At 38.9% G+C, this 26,503-nt stretch overlaps 1 long non-coding RNA gene across 1 annotated transcript; it reads right to left on the bottom strand.

The window, feature by feature from the left end:
* Positions 1-8,103: 8,103 nt before the first annotated feature.
* LOC110256389 (uncharacterized) lies at positions 8,104-26,283 on the bottom strand. Its single transcript, XR_002337812.2, has 3 exons — positions 26,178-26,283; positions 17,600-17,660; positions 8,104-8,231 (listed from the first exon to the last, which is right to left on the bottom strand). It is a non-coding gene; the product is annotated as an uncharacterized LOC110256389 (long non-coding RNA).
* Between the last annotated feature and the right edge of the window lie 220 nt (positions 26,284-26,503).

Below are 26,503 nucleotides of genomic sequence, written 5' to 3'. Positions count from 1 at the left end.
ATTACCCTAACAGTGGGTAATTTCACTGACTATCTCCTGAAGTTGTTAAAACTTAATACCTAAACAAATTTTCTAGTCAAAGTTTAAAGGTAAATTTAAGCACAGACAGATTAGATGATACAGGGACTGGTCCTTTCCAGTCTCATTAAAGTCTTGTGACTGACCCAATTCTTCAAGCAACTCATGAAAAGGTCTCTAGAAGTCTATTAGTCCTTCTACTAAATATAAAACTTTCTTTTACAGCCAAATCAGAAATGGTTACACTTAGCCACTTTGGCAAAATATGATTCTTCACTCGATCAAGCTGTAATTTGTTAGATGCAAGTCTCACTATTATTCTTAAATTGTGGCACTTGTATGATAAAGTCCTAAGTATTATACAAAGCTCTCAGGTCTCTCATTAAACTATTCTCTTACCAACAAATCAATCCCAGGTACTTGGATAATACTTATATAAGCAAGTACCGTCTAACTTAGTTGTCTCTACACAGCAGTTTCTTCCTGAAATTTAATTATGAACCTGGTGTCCATATATGGCAGGAGAAGACTGTAATTCAGTGATAGCTTTGCACCACATCTCAGACCTTTCAACCCACATACTCTTTCCAAATTCTGACAGGGACTACGATGAAGTGTTTCGGTATTTTGGTAAATATCCTACAAAACCATCAGCCTCATTTTCATTAACTTTTAGGTGCACGGATTAGTCAATATTTTCCAACACGGCTGACTTTTGGTGGAACAAATTATCAGCTATAAGGCTGCTGTAAGGAAGACAGTCTTACAGCAAGACCATCTTGGCATTTCAAGAACACATCCTCTTGGGAATTCACATTGCGGCTCAGCAGGTTAAGAAACCGACATAGTGTCTGTGAGAATGTGGGTTTGATCCATGTCCTCACCCAGTGGATTAAGGATCTGGCATTGCCACAAACTGCAGCAAGATCACAAATGCAGCTCAGATCCCACATTACTGTGGCTGTGGTGTAATCCTGCAGCTGCAGCTCTGATTCAACCCCTGGCCCAGGAACTTCCATATGCCACACATATCTTCTTGAGACAGAACTCAGAAAAACAATCCACATGCATATGAGCCTAGCTAAAATAAAATGTTCTACTGAAAGTGTATGTTACTTACAACTGAGGATTGCCAAGTATATTGTGAGATAATTGGGGAACAAATTTCATATGTAGTGAACTCCTCTTGAAACCCTTGACTCATACACATATTTCCTTTCATTTTCTCACGGTCACATCATGAGTAGCAAATCCAAGTTCACACTCAGGCCCATGACTTTAAAGTCTATGGACTTTATATTACACCCGGTGTCCACTGTGGGGTGGGGGCGAAGCACAACCTTTTGAGAAAAGGTGGAGAATTATGTTTTATTCAGAAGACTTGCTGAGGACTTGAGCCCAGAAGGCAGCCTCTCAGATCACTCTGAGGGACTGCTCCAAAGAGCTAAGGGAAGAGATGTAGGAGTTTCTGAAAGAAAAAACAAAAAACAAAAAACACAGCTAGTCAGAATATCAGAAGATTACTGTTAATTAAAGAAAACCAGACATCTCAGGTTAGTGAATTTAGTGATTTTCTATGTGCAGGAAGATCCAAAAGTTTGGACTTACTGAAATCATTCCTTTGATATGCACCTTAACTATCCAAGGCCAGTATCCTGTTTTTGTCTATCCTGAATCCCCTCAGGGTGCACAATCTGAATGGTTGCAGTGGCTGATGGCTTGGAGGTGGCAACATCCTTTGTTTACTGATATGGCAGGCAACATTCTTTGTCCACACCAACTTTATTAATACTGAGAACTGCCTAAGGGATAGATAATGAACTCCACTGCAAGCCAAGAAATTTTCTCACTATGTTTATTTACTATATGAGTGACAGTAGAAAGAAATTCTGCAACCTGGGGCATAAGAACATAACCTAAAAATGGGTTGAGATCCATCTAAATCACTCACTCAGCAGAGAGGGTCTCAAGGCAGGACAGAATAGTAGCAAGTGACCCAGGGTGATTTTTGTGGACCTACCATTTTACCCTCAAATTATCACCTTCTCATGATTCCTATGGATGATATAATCCGCCCCCACTCCACTCTCTAAATATCATGACTTGAGCAACCTGGATCTACGGCCTTCCAGTGATGATGGGACCGCCTGATCCACTGCCTTTCACATGCCCAGTCCACTGCTACAGTACCATGCAAGTCAAACACCCCATGTGGTTTCACTGTCTCTGTTCTGACTGCTCTACTTCTAGGGTAGTCTACACAGTTTACTAAATTAATCTATTTAGAATTTCCTCCAAGCCTGTCAGCTACTTACTCAAAAGCTCTTAGATTCCCTGTTACCCATAATATAGTCATTTAAAGAGCTCCACGATATGTCTCATTTCTATCTTTCCAGTCTCATTCGAATTACCCTGAACTGATAGTATACATTCCAACCAAATTGCCCTATTTTATTATCTGAACATGCACAACAGTTGCTTACCTTTAGGCCATTACTGTAAAGCTAAAACGACTTCCTTAATGCAGGGTTATCCTATTTAACTTCAGTTGATCATTCAAGACCCACCTCAAACAAATCTGCTGTCTTGAAGCTGACTTTTGTTTTGTAACCAAGACCAAATTGAGATTTTAACCTCCTTTAAATTCCTCATAGGAGGTTACTTCAAACACTGTTATTGTTTTATGTAATACACACACAGACACACACACACAGACACACACACAGACACACACAGACACACACACACACACACACACACACACACACACACACACACACACCAAACACACCAAACACATTTGCCCTGCATTTCCCTTCTAGATTCAATTACTCATCTCCACATCCCTCATGGCATGGGGTCTTGCTAATAAGTACCAAAAAGTGTTGCTTGAAATAAATTAAAGTAACAAAAAGCACCCTCTGTAAAATGTTGAAAAGATGCCCTAGTGTATTCATAGCAAAATGCTTAGGAGTGAAAAGCTCTACAGTGCTTTTCTACAGTAACAAAACTGCCTGACTTCATTAATGCAAGGTCAGAAACGGGGCAGCTTGGTGCAATAAGCACTTTCACATCATCCTCACTCCCACCCCACCAAACACCTAGGGACACTTTTTTTTTACCAAGTCACAGATGGCATAAGAGAGAAAATGGAAGAACAGCTGGTAGTTCCACAAAGGTACCTTGGGCTTTCTCAGAAGCTTAGTTCAAACTATCCCCATAGCCAGAACAAAGCAATGAAAGAAGCAAAAACTGACTGGCAATAAAGCACTTTATTTCACTTGAATTGCCTGAATAATAGCTTCTACCCTCTGTTTAGCTTTAACTTAGGTGACCTGGCAGGTACAACTGCAGTGTGTGTGGGCTTTCTCTATAAGAGCAACAAAGGCATCCTCCCAGAAAGCTGCCAGCAGTGACAGCCTCTAGGTGTCGGTGGCAGCTGACCACAGGTCAAGAGGGAAAGGAAAGAAATGGAGAAAAGAAAAGAAAAAGGGGAGCCAGGAAGAAGGAAGAAGGCAAGCCAGTGGAAGAATAGAGTTTTACAGTCCCACTCTTCTGCAAAACAGTCTTATTTGTGAAATCAGCAAGAAGTTCCTTCCAAGATTTAGCTGATATTCTATTTGAGTAGACTGTACAGCTTACATCTCAAGCAGAAGAAAGAAAAACAATGAGACACCTAAATGGAAAATGTATTTTATATTTATGTAGCATATTTATTGGAAAATTTTGTTCCAGATTTGGGGACTGGGTGAGTAATTCCCTAAGTATATGTAATTCCAGATTCAATATATAAACAGGTCTCTTCTTTTCCTGGAAGCCTCTCTGGATGGAGCATCATTCTTCAAAATGTCACCTCCTAATTGAAACTTTCACCCAACCCTCCTAAGAAAATGTATGTATTCACTGAATAAACATCAGGTGCTTGCTATGTGCCAAGCAATGCTTTAAACCCTATCACAGGAGATTCATTGTCCTCAAATCTCATGGAGCTTCTGTTTTAATAGAGGGAAAAGGAACCAATGGGTGTGGTGGAGGGGAGAGGGAGGGAATAAACATAAATAAACCAGATAATTTTAAACTAGGTTAAATGAACTTAAAAAAATAAAGTGGTATGATAGAGGACTGCCAGGTTTGGAGACTACCGTAACTGAAGTCATTGGGGAAGAGTTCTCTGAAAGGGGGATATTTAAGTTGTGACCTGAATAGCAAAAATAAATAAATGAGACAGCAAGTGAGAGTGCACACTACAGGGAAAAACAGAACCCAGAGCATTTCCAAGTAAATGGCCCAGAATATTTCTAGCACAGAGGCCCTAAGATGGAAATGAGTTGGAATCAGTTTGTTATATTTGACATGTGCAAAGAAGGCCAAATGTGGCTGGAGCATGACGAATAGAGTAGAAAAAGCTAATATGGAAAGCTTGAATGATTGGCAGAGGTCAGATATTACAAGGGTGTCATAAATCCTAGAAAGGGGGTTGAATTTGATTCCAGGTTCAGTAATGGGAAGCCTTTTGAGGATTTTAAACAGAGGCCTGACACGATCTAACTTGCATTTTAAAGGATGATTCTAACTTCTGTGAGGAGAATGGCCATGAAGAGCCAGAGTAAGAAGGGAAAGAAGAATGACAGTTAGGATGACAGTTCAGGTGAAAGGTGCCATGAGCCTGAATCACAACGGAAGCAGAGCTCTCTCCTCACTATGCTCCTGCAATACTATGAATGAACTTCTACCACAGAATTATCACACCGAATACCTTTAAATGTCTGTTACCTACACCAGACAATAAACCATTTAGGAATGAGACTGCTTCTTATTCACCTTCCTACCCACCATACAATGCATGGCTGACTATCAGTAAATGTTCATGGGATGAATTACAGAACTGTCCTCATTTGATGCTGAAAGGTAGCACTGCTGGAAAAGAAGTCATAAGCCTAAGAGCCATCCTTGGTCCACTACTCATAACTCTTCACCTTGAGTAGATTATCTGATGACCATATTCCCCAAGCCTCAGTTTCTTAACCTGTCAAAGTGTATGCCACAAACTAATTAAGCTCATGGTGTTATTCACAGTGAAATAGATAATGGGTGAGACAGGGCCTCACAAAATTACATTTCAAAGCCCCATTGAAATGTAATTAGTCTTTATTGTCTGTTCCTCTCATCCTTTTTTTAAACACATGCCTTTGTTACCAGAAGAAAAAAATTTCCTCCAAACTATGACTCATTAGAATTCTCTTTGGAAATCTTAGATCTACTGATAATTTGGGAATCCAGAATAATCATTTGATCCTCTCAACCCTCTGTTATGGTAGGCAGTTCTTAAAAGTACAGAACCCCCTTGTAAATTTCCCAGTCATCCTAACTCTTATCCCTTGTAGAAGACTGGGCTCTATTAGCAAATCAAAAGTAAATACCTAGGAGTTCCTGTGGTGGCTCAGCAGTAACATACCCAACTAGTATCTATGAGCATGTAGGTTGAATCCCTGGCCTCATTCAGTGGGTTAAGGATCCATGAGTTGCGGCATAGGTTCCAGATGTGGCGGGGCAGCTATAGCTCAGATTCAAACCCTAGCCTGGGAACTTTCATATGCCACACCTGCAGTCCTTTTTTTTTTTTAAGGGGGGGAGGGAAACACATAAATAAATATGTAGAAGGAAAAGTATGGTGTAAAGAAAAGATCACTGCACTTATAGTCAGGAGGCCTGGAGTCTCCTGCTGGTTTTGCTACCTTCCATTGTAATTTGCAGCATGATTTAGACGTATCATTTACCATGTCTTGTTTTTAAACTTTCCCACTATTTTTAGGAAGACAAGAAAAAGGATGTTTGGTTTTCCGACAACAAACAATTCTCTACTACCAACTGAATGCCCTGCAGTTCAACTCAATGCTGATAATAACTACCTGGAGTTCATGCTGACCCCACAGGTAAAGGGTTAACCTCACAGGGTAAAGTAGTCCCACTAGACCTCCTCCACTTCAGACACCAGTTACAAATGGGGTCTCTAAGCTAACGTCACTTCAGCTCGGCCAACTATAAATTCCCACAATGCACTCATCTGTTTCAAAAATGCGCTAGAATGACTCACAAAACTCAGGAAAATACTATACATTGTACTACAAAGGCTACAATTCACGAACAGCCAAATGATGAAACGCACAGAACAAGATCTTTGCGGAGTGGGAGTGTACAGAGCTTCCCAGCCCTCTACAGGCACACCACCCTCCCAGCACATGAGTGTTCTCACGGAGGTCCTCTTAGCCTCGTTTCGGTTTTTATCAAAGTTTCATTACATAGACATATTGACTAAATCATTGGCCATTGGTGATTAAATTCAGTATCATCAGCTCTTCTCTCCTACAGGAGGTTTGGGGTGGGGCTAAAAGTTCTTATCCTCTATTCAGGAAGATTATTTTCCTTTCTGGCAATTAGTTCCATTCTGAAGCTGTCTAGGTGCCCCCTGAAGAGTCACCTCATTCGCAAAAACTCAGGTGTGGTCTAAGGGGCTTCTTATGAAAAACAAGACATTCTTTTTTTTTTTTTTTTTTTTAAACTTTTTAGGGCTGCACCTGCATATGGAAGTTCCCAGACTAGGGTACCAGCTGGAGCTACAGCTGCTGACCTGCACCACAGCTCATGGCAAAATAGGCCAGGGATCAAACCCACGTCCTCATGGATACTAGTCAGGTTCACTATTGCTGAGCCACAATGGGAACTCCCAAGAAACAAGACATTCTTATGACTCAGGAAATTGCTGGGGTTTTTGGAGCTCTGTGACAGAACCAGGGACAGAGTCCAAATATTTATCATGAAAGATAATCAACTAGATTATTTCTAAGTCTTCTTCCTGTTCTAAACATTCTGTTTTTACTGTTTTATTTACACTCTAGTTTCTTGTACCATTGAGCACAAAACCACATGGGTATAGATGTGTAAGAAATATGTGAATTGTAGCACAAAAGTGACATGAAAATGGTTAGCTCTGCCTTCCTTATACCAATCACAAAAAGAAAAGATTCTCAATTCCAAAGAAAATTTTCAAGATTAAGTAGAAAAAAAAGAGAAAGAGAAAGAAAAATAACAATTAGGGAATGGGAAAAGAAAACATATCAATGCAATAAATCCCATGAATTCTAACTTCTCTGTAGATTTTATTATATTTTAAACTGCAAATAATAGCAAATGTTTTGCCTATAGACAATTCAAATAAAAAGAATACACACGTTTTCTTGAAGGACAACTTGAAACGTATTTAAGATAATTAAGCAATTAAATATATACACATATCCATGAACAAAAAATATCAATAATGGTACATTATTCACAACAATTTAACTAGTCATCAAAACACAAATTCCCAAAGCATCACACTAATCTAGATTTTTACGAATCTCACACAATATTAACCTAATTCCTAATTATAAAAAGGGAAACAAAAAAAGAAGAAATTGGCCTTAGTCTTGATGAATCAAAAACACAGCAAGAATTTTCTTTTCTTAGGTTTTTGCCATACTACTGTGTTTATGGAAATTATAACTAAAGATCTGTCACACTGGGACACATAGGCAACTAGAGTAAGGATTTTGCTCCCTGCCTTGAGAGCAAAGTAGATGTTATATTTTTCTCCAGATCATTTCTTATACATTCTTTCATGGCCAATTACAAGTGATCATAAAGTCACTGACAAACACTTTACTGTTAACTAGCAAGTAATCATAAAACAGAGGGTCTGACAGCTAAAGATGCAATTATCCAAATTGTGGGAAAGGCATCTTCTAGTTTAGTCAGTAAAGGAAAGTCACATTTATAGCACCACCTTGTGAAAGAACAAGGAACTGACTTGACAAAGTAGCAAGCAAAAGCCAGGTCTTTCCAAACTCCTTAAAGGAAATTGTTTTAAAAAGTAATTTACTTTTATTTGTCTGTTTGTTCTTTCACAATAAATTTATTTATTTATTTATTTATTTATTTATTTATAGGCAATCCAATTTGGAAATTTTTTCTACTCATTTTCAGTATTTTTCTCTAAGCACAATTAAATCATTTGATTTAATCATTGGAACCACATGGACTAAAATTCTGTCTGTTGTCCTTAAATAAATGAGTTTATACTTAGGCAAAATATTTGTCATCTTTCTTTTCTGTGTCTCAGTATTCTCTTCCCTTAATGTCATGTCTTGTCCCTCCGTAGGTACAAGGACATCCAACTTGAAAATAAACAGAAAAAACAGAGGTCAGGGAATTCATTTCTAATAGTTTCTCATCACAGGGCATAAATCAGAATGGCATAAATTGTGTGTGTGTTATCTATTATTCTAATCGATACTTGTTCTACAAATTAAAAGTAGAAAATTTATGGATGTTGTGTTGCTTATTATCGAGTTGGTATTCTGACTTTTAGGAATAAGACCCATTAATACTTTCTTCATTAAATTTTGTAAAATGTCATTTATTTTTCTAATTATTTGCAAAGTGTACAATTACCTAGTCCAGTGGTTTTCAAACATTAGTGTGCATAAGAAACATCTAGAGCATCTGCTATTTTTTACCAACCAGACATCTACCCCTATTCCCAGGCACTGATTCCCTATGACCTGCATTTTGATCAGCCCACAGTAATCCCAAGGTCACTGAACTACGGGCCACTCTCTGAGGAACACTTGCCCGACTCTATACCAACCTCATTTTACCATCCAAATCTGTTGTATCTCTTCATCCCCATTTAATCAGCTTATTTTCCTCTTTTATCATATTTTCCATGTAATACCTAGACCCCGGATTTACTGTTCTTCTATTCCTATATTGCTCAATCTTCTGAATTTCTCAGTATAATATAGATTTATTATCCAGTGTCCGACTTTGGATGAAAGGACATTCTATTAATGTCCAGAACAACGGGAACACTTAAAGTCTCAACAATTAAGGACATCCAGACAAGATTTTGAGTTACTGAGGAATTGTATATCCTGTTCACTACAGTGTTCCCCTGACCTAGCATAATACCTACCACTAATGGGCAGTCAATAAATCATTACTAAAGAATGACTAAACAAGAAAAAAAAAATCACCTTGAAATAAATCCTACAGAAATAGTCAGTTACTGACATTGGCCCATAAAATTATCCAGACCAACTTCCTCATTTTCCAGATAGGTACACAGAGGACCTCCTGAGGCTGCCCTTGAACAAACCAAATACAGGATCACAACCCAACTCTTTTGACTCTTAGGGACATGCTCCCTCTCCCCCATCACTATAGTATATTATCCTGTTGTTTTCTCACTAAATTAACCTATGGCTACTTAGTTATCTGTTTTAAAATAATCCTCAGTTCTTTTTTTTCCTTAATTTCTTCATTACTCTGTTCCTTGCTCACCAGACTGCTTTTCCTAAAACACTTAGATCTTCTAAGGACAGTTATCTCTTCACTCCTGTTCTCTGACCTTCAACTTCCAAAATCTAATTATCTCCAACTTCAAAATCTGCCTGGGTAAAATATCCTTACCCAGAAAGGGCAGGCACAGCTATACTCTAAGCACAGCTCTATTTACTACAACCATTTTAACTCTTCTTTTTTTTTTTTTCCTTTTTTGGCCATCCTGTGGCATATTGACTTCCCAGGTCAGGGATCAGATGCAAGCCACAGTAGCAACTCATGCCAGGGATCAGATGTGAGCCACAGTAGCAACTCATGCCATAGCTGTGGCAGCACTGGATCCCTAAACCATTGTGCTGGGTCAAGGATTGACCTTGGGTCCCGGTGCTTCAGAGACACTGCTGATCCCATTGTGCCACAGCAAGAGCTCCCTCATTTTCTCTTCTAATTAAAATTCCTATGGTCAGGCATTTATAGAGTATGTGTAGTAATTTTGTTTTCATCGCATTCAAAGTAGGTCAATAGTCCCCTTAATTTGTAGAATTGGGCGGGGGGAAATAAGTGTGTGGACACACATATATGTATAACGTATGTATACATCATTTATACATCATGTGTGTAAACACACATATAAACAATGAAAAGGAAACGACTTGGGGTAGTAAAGAGAACTCTACAGTGGTTATTGGGCAACATGAATCTGAGCCTTGGTTCTGTCACTAACTTTTACAGGATTCCGTTCCTTCTCCAGCCTCTGTCCCTATTTTCCAAATCAGGGATTTGAATTTCATGGTCTAGGGAGGTCTGAGATTCCTTCCAGATGCAATATCTTGGTAATTTAAAGTCACAGAGTGGGCAAATTGCCCACTTTCTAAATGATCTAGTTGGCACAACTGTAAAGTTAGAACATGAGTAGTACCTAAGGAAGGATTAGACCATAATTCTACTGTCAGCCCATAGCTAGTCCCTGTTGACAGTTACTAGTCCAGTAAAGGAAAGTTAGAACTAAGGCAGCTGCTTCTGTCATTACTCCTGTTAGCTAAGTCTCTCCCCTGCATCCCCCAAAACCCTTCATTCTCAACAAAGAGACATCAACTTGGGGCATCGCTGAGGGTTGTATGTTTATAAGGCCAATCTAGTTCACACAGACATTAGTGTCCTCTCTTGGTTCCATTATAGTCACCCCCCCACACTCAATTCCTAACAGAAAGATCCATTCTTCCACCTTCAAGGACCCAGCTAGGAACACTTTTTACCAAAGCTTTTTCTCTAATACTGGAATTGAATTTTCAAAGATTAATGAGATGGTTAAAACAAAACAAAAAAACACAGCTGAATGAAGAATCCTATATCTGCTACTTACAATCTCTGAGACCTTGAAAATCTCCATAATTTTGTCAAGCCTCTATAAATGAGGATTATAACACCCATCTCACAAAATTGATGTTGTCATCAAAGATGATGAATCTATCTCAAAGCAGGGCCCATCACAAGTGGCTTAAAATGGTTAAAATGCCCCAAAGGCCCTTTCCGCTCCTCGCATTTCGAAGAGATGTGTGACAGATAAACCCCATTTTACATGATTTGAAGCCTGTAAGAATATACTGTTATTGTCATTCTTTAAGAAAGTTCAGCGCTGTGCAGAGAACACACAGAGAGCTGCCCACGCACATCCTGCCACTGTCATCTAGGGCGCAGTTTTAATTTCACAAAATGATGAAAAGAGATGAAGCAATGCAGCTGTACCCGATTTCTACCTGATTTCTGACTTGATGTGTGGTTAAATCGCTTGACCTCTCTGGGTATCCGGGACCCCCTCCGTGCAGGGCAGGGATGGAGTTGGGCGACCTCTAATTGTCCTTCCTGTTCAGCGGTGCAGCCGGCTAGAGGCTCTGCCACCGCAGCCCAGCGCCCCGCTGACCTGGAGACAGAACGGCTCCCTCCTCCCGCGGGAAGGGCTTCCCTGAGCAGCCCGGGAGGCTGCGGGCAGGAGCGGGGGCGGCTCTCCCAGGCAGCTCCCCGAGAGACCAGGCGAGCGCTGTCTACCCACTATCAATAATGCAGTCTTTTGTCAGCAATAAATTCCCTCCAAAATTAATGAAACAGCCCTTTTAAATTCTCATGTCACTGCCTCAACCCGCAGGAGCTGGGCTAGGCCTCCTGCGCTCTAAATAAATGTAAAAGCCAAATAAATCGTCTAGAGGCGATATCTAGCTTGCTGGGCACAATCTAATCCCCTCAGCCGCCTCCAGAAACAAGGAGAAAGATGGAAACCCACGGTCAATGTTTGCTCTCCATGGCAGAAGGCACGCACTCCATCACGCACCTGGGCCCACACGCTGGGCCATGCTCCGCTGGCATCCATCCGCCCAGGTCATTGCCACTCTGCAGGAGGCTGCAGTGTCACCTAGAGAATACCATTAAGGAATACTGAGGCAGAGGGATACCCTCTTCCTTTCAGAGGTGAAGAAACCAAAGGCCAGAGTAAGAAACCAAGGATCACAAACTACCATCCAAGTCTCAATCTGAGCTTCTCAAATTTTAATGTGCATGTAATAGGTCGAGGGGAGGCAGGGGGGTGCATTGCTGCTGTTGCTGCTACTGCTATTGGTGCTCTTGTGTGCATTTTCTAGTAGCACAGGTGAAGACCTTGAACTCCAGGAGGCAGAGCCAGGCTTATTTTTTTTTTACCATGTCCCCAGCACCCAGCACAACATCAGTACTTTGAGACTTTTAATAAAGGTTTATCGAGTAATTAATTGGCTCCTAAAAAATGCAGCATTGAACAGTGATTAAAAATTTGGACTCTGGAGCCATCCTATCTAGGTTCATATCCCGGCAATGCCATTAACAAGTTGTGTGCCTTGGGCAAGTTCTTTAACCTCTCTATACCTCAGTTTTCTCAACTGTAAAATTGTATTACTAACAATATATGTCTTATAGAGTTGTTGAGATGGAAGGAAATGAGCTAATATATATAAAGTGCTTAGAACAGTGTCTGGAAAGTGGTATAGTACAAAAATGTGACTTGGCTTCAGGTCACACAGCTACTTAGAAGATCTCAGCCACCACTCATATCTCTGACATTTTATTTTAGTTCAGGGCTAGCAAGCAGTACCTGGCAGAAAAAGCACATTCTATTTATTTAGTTACAAAAGATGACTTGTCCACCCAACACACCCTTGGAGTGATGAAATGTGAATGCAGATCCCATGAAGAGATTCTCTCTGGTTAAAAGTAACACATAATCAAGCACAGGCATTTAACCAACCAGAAACTCAAAACACATACGACTCAGTAATAGCAGGAGCCCGAGCCTTGTAGTCAGGCAGATCTGAATTTATATCCAGATCATCCACATCCAAACAGTGGAAAGGTGGATCAGTTTCTTCTTTCGAAATGACAATCTGCACATGAATAAAATCAAGAGATGTTTATCTAGCTTAAAGGGTTGATGTGCAGAATAAATGACATAATGTGCTTAAGGCATACATGCTGTACATACAGCAAGAGCTCAAGAAATAATAGCTTGTAATGGTGGCAGCAGTAATGCCATAAAATATTTACAACTGGCACAGACTGAAAAAAGCAACTGACGGTTTCCCAACTGGTGTTCCTAAAGGAGAGGACCCTTAAGTTTCCCAAAGGAATGTGGATTAGAAAAATGTTCAGGTTTCCTCCAGTGCTGACAGAATAAAATGCATAGTTTGACTCCAACATAGTAGAAGGTTGTATCTTAGAGCCTGGAGGGCAGGTTGTTTCAGGCCATCAGTGAAGGCCCAGAACAGGGCCTACGGAGACCTAAAAGGTGTGCATGCAACCAGGCACTGGAGAGAAATGGTGGAATGTCCTATGACCTTGAGTTCTAAAAGGAGAATTCTGAATCTTAAGATCTACTATTGAAGCCACAGGGCCCTTAAAGATAGCATCACATTGCAACGTGCTTTCAGTCGGGGAAACTGAGACCTAGTTTTTCCTCTGACAACAAATTAAGCATGAATGGACAGTAACCTGAGTCAGCAGTTTAACCCACAACCCATGCCGCTGTCAGGTAGTAACTCCATTAGTCCATGCTTGAAAGCTGAAAAATATATAGATGAGCGAGAATTTCTGGGATTGGCTTTCACATATAAAGTGCTCAGAAGTTGTCAGTAAGATGAAAATAAGCTGGACAAACTAAAATCAATGATGTTTCCTGAATTTATCAGGTCACGGAACTCATAGGGAAAATGGCTACCTCTGAAATCTGGAGAAATAGGCAAATCCAGAGAGTGACAGTAACCAAGATCTGCTTCATTGGAGCCAAAACCACCAGACCCTAAGCTGGTCGGAACAGTTGATTGATTACGTTGATGAATTACTGAAGGCTGACTGTGAACTAGCACGAGAGGGAAGAAAGCCTGGGAATGCAGTCTTAGGGGGCCTCCACATTTTGGGGGGCTTTCCCTCCAGAAACTCTAGCAGGTTCTCGCAGTGAGGATCCCAGAAAAATCTCATCATGGTTCTGGCAGGGGGAGGCAAAGAAGCACCATTGTGAACAACACCCAGAGTTCTCTCCCCTCACGAAGGCCTATACTCCTGGATAAAATGATACTGCCTGAACACAACTCTGACACAACATCCAAGCTGGGGAAATGGAATTCTCACTCCAGTCCTCTCCAGAAATCTTATCTAATCTAAGGGAGAAAAAAATCATAGTTAATAGGGACAGGGCTTCAGGGAAATAACTGGAAACTCTGCAACCATGAAAGGGCATGGGGTCAGGGGAGAAAAAAAAAACAACTATGTAATTAAAAAAGCTCACTTTAGGTGCCAGCCCAGGTACACAGGCTTACTGAATAACTGAGTCTAAGTTAGATTGTTCTATAACACTTCCCCACCCCACCCCCATATCTATCACTACACCTATAGGGCTCTAATATAATAACCGTGGATTAAAGCAGAAAGGACTATGAACAGACACCCTCGGAGGAGTAGTACGTGAAGAAACCACCAAGTGAGGAGGGGAGACAAATAAACACAACACACATGGCAGCTGAAGCCACAGGTACCAAAAACAAACGTTGAACACAGCTCAACTCCTATCCAGTTTCAAATAAATTCTCACACTAATCTCTGACTAATCCTCACAGACTGAGTCCTTTTTATTGCTCCTCCTATCGCCAAATACAACATACCTGATGTGAACCAGAAAAGTTACAGGACATACCTAAAGGAAAGAAAAAAAATCCACTCCCAACTTGATCTATAGATACAGTGCAATCCCGATCAAAATCCCAGTAAGTTGTTTTATGGATAATGACAAATTGATTCTAAAGTTTACATGAAGAGGCCAAGACCCAGAATATTCAACACAATATTGAAGAACAAAGTCATAGGACCAACACTAACCAATTTTTAAGACTTACTACAAAGCTGCAGTAATAAAAACAGTATTGGTAAAAGAATAGACAGATAAATTAATGGAACAGAATAGAAAGCCCAGAAAGAGACCCACATAAATATTGTCAACTGATCTTTGTCAAAGAAATAAAGGCAATAAAAGGAGCAAGGATAGTCTTTTCAATAAATGGTGCTGAAACAACTGGACATCCACAACCAAAAGTAAATCCAGACAAAGACCTTACCCTTCACCAGAATTAACTGCAAATGGGTCAGATATAAATGTAAAACAAAAAACTATCAAATTCCTAGGAGATAACATAGGAGAAAACTTAGATGACCTGGGGTACAGCAGGACTTTTTAAATATAACACTAAATCTATGAAAGAAACAACTGATAACCTGGGCTTTATTAAAATGAAAATGCCTGCTCTGTGAAAGACAACGTCAAGGAAATGAGAAGACAAACCACAGACTGAGAAAAATATTTGTAAAAGACAACTCTAATAAAGGACTATTTTCCAGCATTCACAAAGAGCTCTTAAAACTCAACAGCAAGATAACAAAAAAATTTTTAAATGAGCAAAGTCTTGAGCATATCCCTCACCAAAGAAGATACACATATGGCAAATAAGCATATGAAGAGCTGCACCCATAAGTGTCTTCAGGGAAATGCAAATTAAAACAATAAAGAGAAACCACTTCAATCCTATTAAAATAGCTAATACCTTTAAAAGTGACAATACCAATTGCTAAGACAGATTCAAAGCAACAGAAACTCTTATCTACCACTAATAAGAAGGAGGAAATGGTATAGCCACTTTGGAAGACAATTTGGCAGTTTCTTATACAGCTGAATATAATCTTAGCATATTATTCAGTAATTTCACACTTAAGCATTAACCCAACTGACTTAAGCTTATTCCAATAAAAAGACCTGCATGCAAATGTATATAGTAGTTTTATTTATAATCAACAAGATATCTTTCAAAAGGTGAATGGGTAACAAAGCTGCAGTATATTCATACAATGGAATATTATGCAGTGATAAAAAGAAATGACTTAGCAAGCCATGCAAAAACATAAGATGAATTTTAAATCCATATTTTTATGAGGAAGAAGCCACTCTTAAAAGCCTACATTTTGTATAAGTCTAATTATATGACATTCTGGAAGAAGCAAAATTATGGCAACAGTAAAAAGACCAATGGTTGGCAAGGGGTTGGGAGAGTAGTGAGGAGAAAAATATTGAATGGGTAAAGCAAAAGGAATTTTTTAAGGTGGTGATGAAAATATTGTGTGATACTGTAGTGATGGTTACATAGCACTATGCATTTGTCAAAACTCATAGAAATTTACAATACAAATAGTGGATCTCAGTGTATGAAACTTGTAAAAAGTCATTTATGACGTTGGGAAATTCCAGGATAGAATGCAGACTGTGACTAAAATCTAAACTGAGGAGTTCCCATTGTGGCGCAGTGGAAAGGAATCCAACTAGTAACCATGAGGTTGTGGGTTTGATCCCTGGCCTTGCTCAGTGGGTTAAGGATCTGGCATTGCTGTGGCTGTGGCGTAGGCTGGCAGCTTCAGCTCCAATTCAACCCCTAGGCCTAGGAACCTCCATATGCCATGGGTGCGGCCCTAAAAAACAAAAACAAAAAATAATTAATTAATTAATTAATTAAAGGGTGAGTTGAATTTTTTTTTTTTTTTTTTTTTTGGTCTTTTTGCCTTTTCTAGGGCCACTCCCATAGCATATGGAGGTTAGGGGTCTAATCGGAGCTGTAGCCACTGGCCTATGCCACAGCGATAGCAATGCAGGATCCGAGCCTCTGCAACCTACACCACAGCTCACGGCAATGCCAGATCCTTAACCCACTGAGCAAGGCCAGAGGTCGAAGTCACAACCTCATGGTTCCTAGTAGGATTTGTTAACCACTGAGCCACGATGGAAATTCCTGAAATAGTTTTAAATAGCATTTTAAAATATGCTTTTCCAATAAAAGACACCAGGGCTCCTTCAACCAACGGTTGATTCCAGGACTGTGGATGCAAATATACAACATGAGCTTGGAGCATATAGTATTGCCAGAAAATAACAAAGTGCTCAATATACACAATAAAGGGAATATGTCAAATGGACACAGGAACCAAATGAAGAACTCCCAATGGCCAATGTTGGAACAATTTGAACAACAAAATAAATAGTGCTGAATCACACCCCATGAGGCCATAGTGATAAAAACGAATGATTGAAAAATAAATAAATAAATGGCAGAGAATAAACAGATCTCCTGTGTGAGAGAACTCCAAATAATTTATATAATACTCTGCCTTCAAGGAAATGAAGCATTACTCCAACTCAGGAGATGTGGGCCGCACATAGTGACTTCCTTCCAAAGAGTGCGTCATGGAAATAAAGAGTAACTATACAGTGGAACAACTAATGAACAAGTGATCAAGTTAAACAACAGCTATGCTTCATAATATAGAAATTTGGCGTCCCTCATAATACATTTTAAGTTATATTTATAGAATATTCTTTTTTCCTTTGTTTCTGCGGTACCCATAGCATAGGGAAGTTTCCAGTCAGGGATCAAATCAGAGCTGCAGCTGAAACCTGTATCACAGCTGTGGCAGCACTGGATCCTTAACCCACTGTGCCACGACAGGATCTCCTATAATGTACATTCTTGATATGATATAATAAGAGTAGCACTTCACCTGTGTTCCCTCCCCCCCAAAACCCATAACTCCAGTCTAATCATGACAAATACCAACTGAAAAAGATTTTTAAAAGTTGATGAATACTCACCTTCAAAACTCTCAAAGCCATCAAAAACAAAGTCTGAGAAAGTATCTTAGCCGAGAGGAACCTAAGAAGACATGACAAATAAATGTAGTATGTTATCCTAGATGGGATTTTGGAACAGAAAAGGGGAATTAGGTAAAAACTGAGTAAATCTGAATAAAGTATAGACTTAAGTTGATTAGAAGATGTCAATATTGGTTCATGAATTGTGATAAATGCACTATGTCCATGTAAGATGTTAACAACAGGGAGAAGTGGGGTGTGCAGTACACGGGAACTCCCCACTACTATCGCAATGTTTCTGTAAATCTAAAATTTTTTTTCTTTTTTTTGTTTTAGGGCCACACCCGAGGCATATGGAGGTTCCCAGGCTAGGGGTCAAATCCACACTGTAGCTGCGGCCTACACCACAGACACAGCAATGCGGGATCCAAGACACATCTGCAACCTACACCACAGCTCATGGCACCGCCAGATCCTTAACCCACTGAGGGAGGCAGGGATCGAACCCACATCCTCATGGATACTAGTTGGGTTCCTTAACCACTGAGCCATGACAGGAACTCCCTAAAACTTTTTTAAAACATTTAATTTTACTAAACAAAAACTCTTGCACATCTGTGAAAACGCAAATGCTTCCAGGGAGTTATTCTTTTATATGTTTATCAGTTACTTAACATGTTGGTAGGTAGAGAAGAGTGACATCAAATTCTGATTTGAAGTTTGCATAAAAGAGATCTATGGCCTTTAAAGGTAAACAGGTGAAAAAGAAGTAGGGTGTGTGTTGGGGGGGTATGCAAGGTGGATGAGAGTATTTTCTAATTTTATGTCCTTGAAGTAAAAAAAAATCAGTTAGGTAACAGTAGTTCCAGGATGTTCTGGGATAGAATAGAAAGAGCAGCATGGTATCCTTCCTGCACTGGTTTGGTCAAGTCATTTTCTAGCTTTAGGTCTCTAGTTTGGCTTTCTAGTTTTTCCACACACTTAATCAAGGAATTTGATTATAACATCTAAAGAGTCATTTAGCCCTGGCTTTCTATGATACCATAAGTACTGTTCTATCATGGGCTAAATGACAAGGGAAATTAACAAGAAGCACAGAGTTTTAGTTAAATTAATTCACTTTAACTTTTGTGTCCTTTTCATAATCAAGGGAAAATGTCTACTGCATATTCACATATGATACATGATTTCCTACTTAAAAGACAGGAACCAAATGAAATTCAATTTTGCATTTGTCTTTTTGGTAATGAAAAATCTGACTTTTAAACAGAAAATCAGCATTTGACCAGAAAGAGAGAAGACATAGTTGGCTTATTCTTTTGGTTTGGTTGCACTTTACAGAAACTCATAGGGTTACACCAGTATGTCACAGATATCAGAAAATTATTTATGGCATAAAAGAACAGAAGCATGTGTCTATTTAGATAAAGCAGCATTAAAAAGCACACTGTCCACTTCCTATACTGATTGCCACTTTATGAAATCTCTCAGATGTCACATTATCAAACGCAGGTTGCATTGCCAACATTCCATAAAGAAAGATCAAATTAAGAAGAAATTTACCATTTTTAGAAACAGATTAATGATATAAGTTAGTGTTTACAGCCTTGTTCTATTTACTGGAGAAATCTTAATTGATAAAGGAACAAACAACTTAGCAAAAATAATTGTTTCAATCCAATTTATAGTTGTTTTAGACAGCAGAATGCCTACTCAGAATTTAATCTACAATAGACTGAACCAATAGAAAGAGAAAACTCATTTATAGAAATTTAATCTTGAATTTTTATTACACTTTCCTGACAGTACTGATATTTGATGTTTGTACACTGAAAGTCATTGTGATTGATGAGAGGAATGCTTTGCAACTTTGACTATTATAGCCATAATAGATCTTAGAGATCATCATCAATTCAACCGTCGTACTTTGCAATTGAGAAGACTCTAGGTTGAGAGACATAAAATAACTAACCTGGAGTTACGCAGCAAATTTATGCCAGGGCCAGAACAAAATCTCACATCATAAGAGTCCACTTCAGTGTTGCTTTAGCCACAGAAAAAAACACAGAACTAAGGAGGAATCTTCAAGAGTTCTGCAAGCCAGAGGTGAAACAACTGGCAACTTGAATTTGATAATGAAGAGTGGATTTACACCATGGAAATTCGGCTAAAACTGTGGCTTTTTCTTTCTTTCTTTTCAGGGAATTGGTTAACCAACACACCACTGGCCCAAGTCCTCACGCTGCAATTAGACAGAGGTTAGTGGTTTCACAAAAAATAAGTTTGATACTAAATACTAAGAATGTTGATCTCTTCAAGGCCATACTTATAATTTCCAGGTAATGGTGTGTCCTCCTCATTCAAGAAAAGCTTAGAAATAGCACCCCATGTTTTTAAAGACTTACACTTGAATATGTGAATTCTGCATAATTATGTTTGATAGGAAATGTTAATCCACAGTACAAAGAATTGAGGATTTCAACTTCAGTTGTGCTTCTCTTGTATTAATTAATTTCTTACCAAATTAGAAACAGGTATTGCTATTTTACAAAGGGAAGGGTTTTATGGTCATCTTATAAGGATATGGTGATTAGCTAATTTAGCCAAAAAGGCAGTGAGCATAAGCTGGAGAAGAGTATAAGTAGGATGGAAAGCACTGAGGAGCCATGGGAAGAACAAAACTACAGGAAGTAGATTCCCAGGGAAATATGAACATGATCAAGGAAGTAAAAGGCTCACAGGCCAGCTGCTTGCAGTCCTTCCTCCTCAATTTGTTGCTGTGATGTGGTAAAAAAAATGCTGGCTCAGTTCTCACTCGGATGACCCAACCTCATTATAGAAACTCATCATAGTTAATAAGTAAATACTATTAAGGCTCACCTAACTGAACTGTCAAACATTCTTTGAAGTTTGGAAAATGGAAAATGATGTATTCCCTTTTTTTTTTTTTTTTTGCTGCTCTCATAGCATGTGGAAGTTCCCAGACCAGGGATCAAACCTGCACCACAGCTGTAACCAGAGCAAAAGCAGTGACAACAATGAGTTCTTAACCTGCTATGCCACAAACGAACTCCCTGTATTCCATTTTTATTAAAGAAAATTTGAGGCATTTATGATATATTCAAATTAAGAAGGCAAATTGGCAGAGTTTTTTTGGTTTTGCTTTTGTTTCTTGAAAACAGAACAAACAAGCATGTTTATTTTGTTAGAAAACTCCATTTTTGGGAGTTCCTATCCTATTATAGCAAAGCAGAAACAAATCTGACTAGCATCCATGAGGATGCAGGTTTGATCCCTGGCCTCACTCAGTGGATTGGGGATCTGGAGCCGCCATGAGCTGTGGTGTAGTTTGCAGATGCAGTTCAGGTCCCCAATTGCTGTGGCCATGGCGTAGGCTGGCAGCTATAGCTCCAATTTGCCCCCTAGCCTGGGAACTTCCATATGCCCAGGGTGAGGCCCTAAAAAGCAAAAAAAAAAAACCAAAAAAACAAAAAAACAGAGAGAGCGAGCGAGAGAGAGAAAATTCCACTTTCATGGGGTTTGCTGATGTGCTCATGTCTGTGAAAGGGCTTTTCCACCCCCATAATCTCCTTCCCAAGGGAAGGGCAGGGATTCAAATTTGGTCCTATATGGTTCTGTAGTAGGGTTCTCAATTTCAGTGTGACTTATTTCTTGGACTGGATCATTCTTTGTTGGGAGTTGGAGAGTGGAAGAGGGGGTATCCTATGCCTTGAGGGAAGGGATGCTTAGTAGCATCCTTGGCCTAAACTTACTAGGTGCCAAAAGCACACTCCTCCCCAGTCCATAAAAAATGCCTCTAGACATTTAGGACTAAACTGCTCCCAGTTGAGAACCATAGGTCTATAGTAGAGAAATAAAGTATGAAATCAAGAAATAGATTTGGAAATCACATTTTAAGTAATTGTTAAATGTCAAATTTATGGTGTGAAATCTACAGAAACATGCCTAAAGTGAAAAAAAAAAAAAATGAGGAGCCAACATCAGTGGATTTGTTAGAATCCTTTCAATTATAAATGAGTTACTTAAACTAAAGAAATAAGGTAATTTATGGCACTTCCAGAAATGAGATCCTCTTAAAACCAACTTTTAAGGAACCAGAATAAGGTGCTCATGAAGGAACTAAAAGAACAGGGAACAATGTAAAAAGAAACCCAGGAAAAAAATGATATAATAAAAACCAGGAGATTCATTACCTTCCCTAGTCAACTCTGAGCTTCCCTGTGCTCTGAAGCTGAGTTCAACTTTCATATTTTCATTGAAGTTATTACTAATTCTTCAGTCATTACTATCCTTCCTGTCTCTGATTCCTTTTCTTAGTGACTATGGCAAATGAGCTTGATAAAGTGGGTTCTTTTCAGTAGTATTTGTTGCTGTTTTGTAAATTCCATTGGTCTCCTTCCAACTATATTTCAATTTCCTGACAAATAGAAATGTCATGCTGTAGCAGACCTCCAGAGCCTTTGACCGGACTCAGTGTAGTTAGAGAGTCAATAGAGTAACTGTTGATTGGTTCCATCTTTATCATTTTAGAAGAGCATCATTTCAGCAGACATTAGTGAGTAACCCTCATACACCATGCTTTGTTCTAGGCACAAAAGTTAAAAAATAAAGATGCCATACATAGTCGGAGCAAGGTTAGCCTGGTATTACTCTCCAATAGTGCTCTCTGTTTTCCCCATCACAGAGAGGGAAACTACCCAGCTCACAGAGAGTAAATCTGGTTTCATTTTACTCCCCCAAATCAAATTTAGTTTCCCACTGAAACATTCAGAGACATGCCTACAGTTGTTTTCCTTGAACCCAATCTGTGTTTCCAACAAGAATGTGGTATATTACTTAGAAATAGTACTAGATGAGGAATAGGAAGACTTATTTCCATTCTTACATTACCACTAACTTTTCCTATGAAATTTTGTGAAAGCGTTGCCCTTTCTGGTCCTCAGTTTCCCACTTTATAAAGTAAGGTAGTTTGATAAACAGTTGCTAAGTGTCTTTCTAATTTCCACAGAGGATTTAGTGATTCGGTCAAATTACTCATTCTACTTGATGTTTGTAGCATCTGTGAAATCTTATGCATTCTAGAAGATAGCAATACACACATATAGATTTTGATGATAGGAAAAAGTAATTCAGTAAAAGCATCAAACGAGTTTGCAGCTTTATAATAAGTCATGCCAAATGACAACATCTTCTTTTTTGTGGCAAACAGATATAGTTCATCTTGGCAATAAGACAGAAGTGGATAGACCTATGAGTACTATTGCAACTAATTCTGCTTCCAGCTACCTTGAGAGAATGCTGAGGTTAGCAAGACAGTGAAGTGGGCAATAAATTGCTTTCCATATAGATGGATATATTTTGCTTTCTATCAGAAGACTGCCTAATAAGTGAGTCCCCTGAGCACAAGTTGGCATCTATGAAATGTTATTTAATCTTTGCATATCATCACTTTAATTTAAATAATATCCAATATTTTACATTATCTACAGATAGCTAAGCTTTGTCATCATAATGTTCTGCTGAAAAATCAGCCTTTCCTATCAGGTGGGTTCCTATCAATGAGTCTTTTGCTGTGGGCAGGGACATTTTGCACATATACTTTATGCCCCTGTCAAAGGCTAGTAATTACGAGAAAGAAAAAAATTTGTGATTGTTTTTGTTTTACAGGGTTCCTAAAAGCTAAAGAGTGTGCATAAGTGCTATTGAGTTTAATGTGCAAGTTATTTGTATTTTTAAGCTATGTATAATGCACTGCAAACCTTCACATTTGCAAAATATAACCATCCACAAACTACTTTCATGCATTTCCAAATACTGCACCCACTTATCATCAAAAAAAAAAAAAAGAATTAATTGGAATGCTTCCACCCTAATACTGACTATAAATTTTGTTGTGGTTGGTATTTCCCTCCAGTCTTTGCTCATGTGCAGACATAATTTACATTTGGCTTTTTTTACATTGCATAATAGGAAACATCTCTCATTCTGCCTCATACTCATTATAATGTAAAATGGCTACTTAACATTCAATTTCTCATAATCAAACTAAGCCAAATGGTACTTATTCATCATTTCTTATACCCAGGACATCATTTTTGGCCACAGAACCTTTGCATGTGCTGTTCCTGTGGCTTAAAATGTAGACCCATTTTGCATGTTCAAATTCTACATATTCTTCTTCTTTTCTTTTCTTTTTTTCTTTTTTCTTTTCTTTTTTAATGGCCATCCTTGCAGCATATGGAAGTTCCTGGGATAGGGGTCGAATCAGAGCTGCAGGTGCAGGCCTGCTCCACAACCACAGCACCATTGGATCTGAGCTGCATCTGCAACCTATGCAGCAGCTGGTGGCAATGCTGGACCCTTAACCCACTGAGCAAGATCGGGGATCAAACCTGTATTCTCATGGAGACAAAGTCGGGTCTTTAACCCATTCTACACATTCTTAGAGATTTAAAGGTTGGGTATTAGGAGTCTGATTTCAGTGAAAGTTTTCCTAATCACCTTTTCTCCTACCCCCGCCCCAAATGGGGTTTACTTCCTTTCTCTGAGTTTCCAATTAGCTTTCATTTGCTGTCTTGAATTTTTCCCCTGTGAATCACAGTTGTGCTTAGGATACACTCTTCTGCTTAACTACAAGATCTTTGGGGAGAAAAATCCATGTCTGACTCTTCATTGTGTCTTCTCCAGAAACCAGTACATACTAGAGAAAGATAAACGCTAATAAAATAAGCGATACACAGGCTGTACTCAGTTTCTATAGCTGTCTTAATAAATTACTGAAAATGTGGTAACACAAAATAGCATAGGGAGTTCCTGTTGTGGTGCAGCAGAAACGAATTAGACTAGTAACCATGAGGATATGGGTTCAATCCCTGGCCTCGCTCAGTGGGTTGGTGATCCAGCATTGCCATGAGCTGTGGTGCAGGCTGCAGATGCAGCTCAGATCCTGCGTTGCTGTGGCTATGGCACAGGCCTGCAGCTGTAGCTCCAATTGGACCCCTATCCTGGGAACTTCCATATGCTGCCAGTGCGGCCCTAAAAAACAAACAAACAAAACAAACAAAAAAAAAGCATATTTTCTTTTTTAATCCTACTAGTTGTATAGATTAGAAACATAACCCAGGTATCTCAGGGCTGAAACCAAGGTGTCAGCAGATCTATCTTCCTTTCCGTAAAATTTTCCAGATGAGGATATGTTTCTTTATCTATGCCTTTCTTCTGTGATTACATCTTCTTACCCTGGTTAGAAGGGCCTCTGATTTTAAGGACTCAAGGGATTAGATTTGGTCCATCTAGAGATCCCATATAATATCTCTATCTTACAGTCTTTAATCATCTCTGTAAGGTTACTTTTACTAAATAAGGTACATATTCATAGGTTCCAGGGATCAAGACCTTAATACCTTTGGGGCACCATTATTCTGCCCACCACAGATGCTCACATTAGAGTTAGAGCAGAATGGGCCTGAGAAGTATTCAAAAATGATTTGGAGTATCCTCTCCTCAAACAGATAAAAACACCTTCAGAATAGATAAATTCTTGTCCCAAGCCCCATATAATAAAAGAAATGTAAGATCTTGGCTTATTGGGCAGTAACCTCATTTAATTACATCTGTTTCCCACATCATAACTCCTTATTAGAAACAGAAAATAATTTAGTGTAGAAGATGTAAAAAGCTCATAAGCTCAAAAGGTAAAGATATTTGCTCAAAATTATGCAGATGGAAAGAGAAAGGACCTGGCTTGAGTTCCTCATCATCATGAATTCTATGCTACTACTTTTCTTTGTACACCACTCTGGTCACTATTCCACTCAAATCCAATAAACAAATAAAATAAACCAAAAAAAAAAATCTAAATAATGACTTACAATAACAAAAAGGAATTTCTTTTTAATATTCTCAACAATAACACAAGGTTTGCTAATAAATCTAAGTTGTCTAGACTCCCTTTGGGAGTTGAACTGTCACCTTAAGAGAATTTCTCCACAGCTGGACAATAGGTAATATATTCCTTTCTAAGGAACGTGAGTGCCCTTGGGAAAAATCAAAATACTGAAGATACCTTTAGCCTCAGGGCAGGCCAAGCCAGCCAACTATTTTAGTGAAGGGAATGAGGATTCTAATTATCCTCACTGCTCCACTGAGCAAGGGATAAGAAGGCATGTCTGAGCCCCAAGTGTTTGGGAATGTGAAGCATTCAAAGGAAAATACGTCTGAAATTATTCTGCAGAATACAAGCTAACAAACCTATAACCCATTAGAGTTTACACACCACTTTCACATCTTTCTAGTTAATTCTTACAGTATCTTATGAGGAAGGAATTTTTCTTATTTCCACTTTACAGACTATAAAATTACTCTCTGATTATCTTAGAAGGACTTGTCCAAGATTCTCTCAAACATAGTTTCTCAGACTAAATTTTTCCCATGATGTCCTGTTGCTATAGAGAAATGTCTTCATGTAACTACAAATTAAAATGTTCATATTTATCAAGGGCCTAAATGAAAAACAGCAAGTGAGTAAAACTGATTTTCGACTAGACTTTTACCTTACCTCCTCATCCTAATTTTGTCCTCAGGGAGCTCTCGTGTACAAGCTATTCATCTTCCATATACAATCCACCATTTTTTCAATCTTCTAAATTAATTTTCTTTTTCTGGATAAGACAGGAAGAAAGGGGGCAGGTCACAACCATTAAAAGATTGACACAACCATTGAGAACAAGATACAATAAAAACTGGTTAGAACCTACTAGGCCCAAGACAGCAGAAAATTCGCACTCATTGTAATACATGAGCATAAAATGACACACCCACATAGGCCATGACACTACCAAGGCTGCCCATAAAAGGCCATAAAGTGTATTGGTGTCCCAATTC

Source organism: Sus scrofa, chromosome 13, assembly GCF_054392235.1.
Source record: "Sus scrofa isolate SSC_HxYL_T2T_F1_AM1 chromosome 13, Sscrofa_HxYL_maternal_Yorkshire_Landrace_v2.0, whole genome shotgun sequence".
NCBI lineage: Eukaryota > Metazoa > Chordata > Mammalia > Artiodactyla > Suidae > Sus > Sus scrofa.
This window is presented reverse-complemented; position numbering and strand designations above follow the sequence as displayed.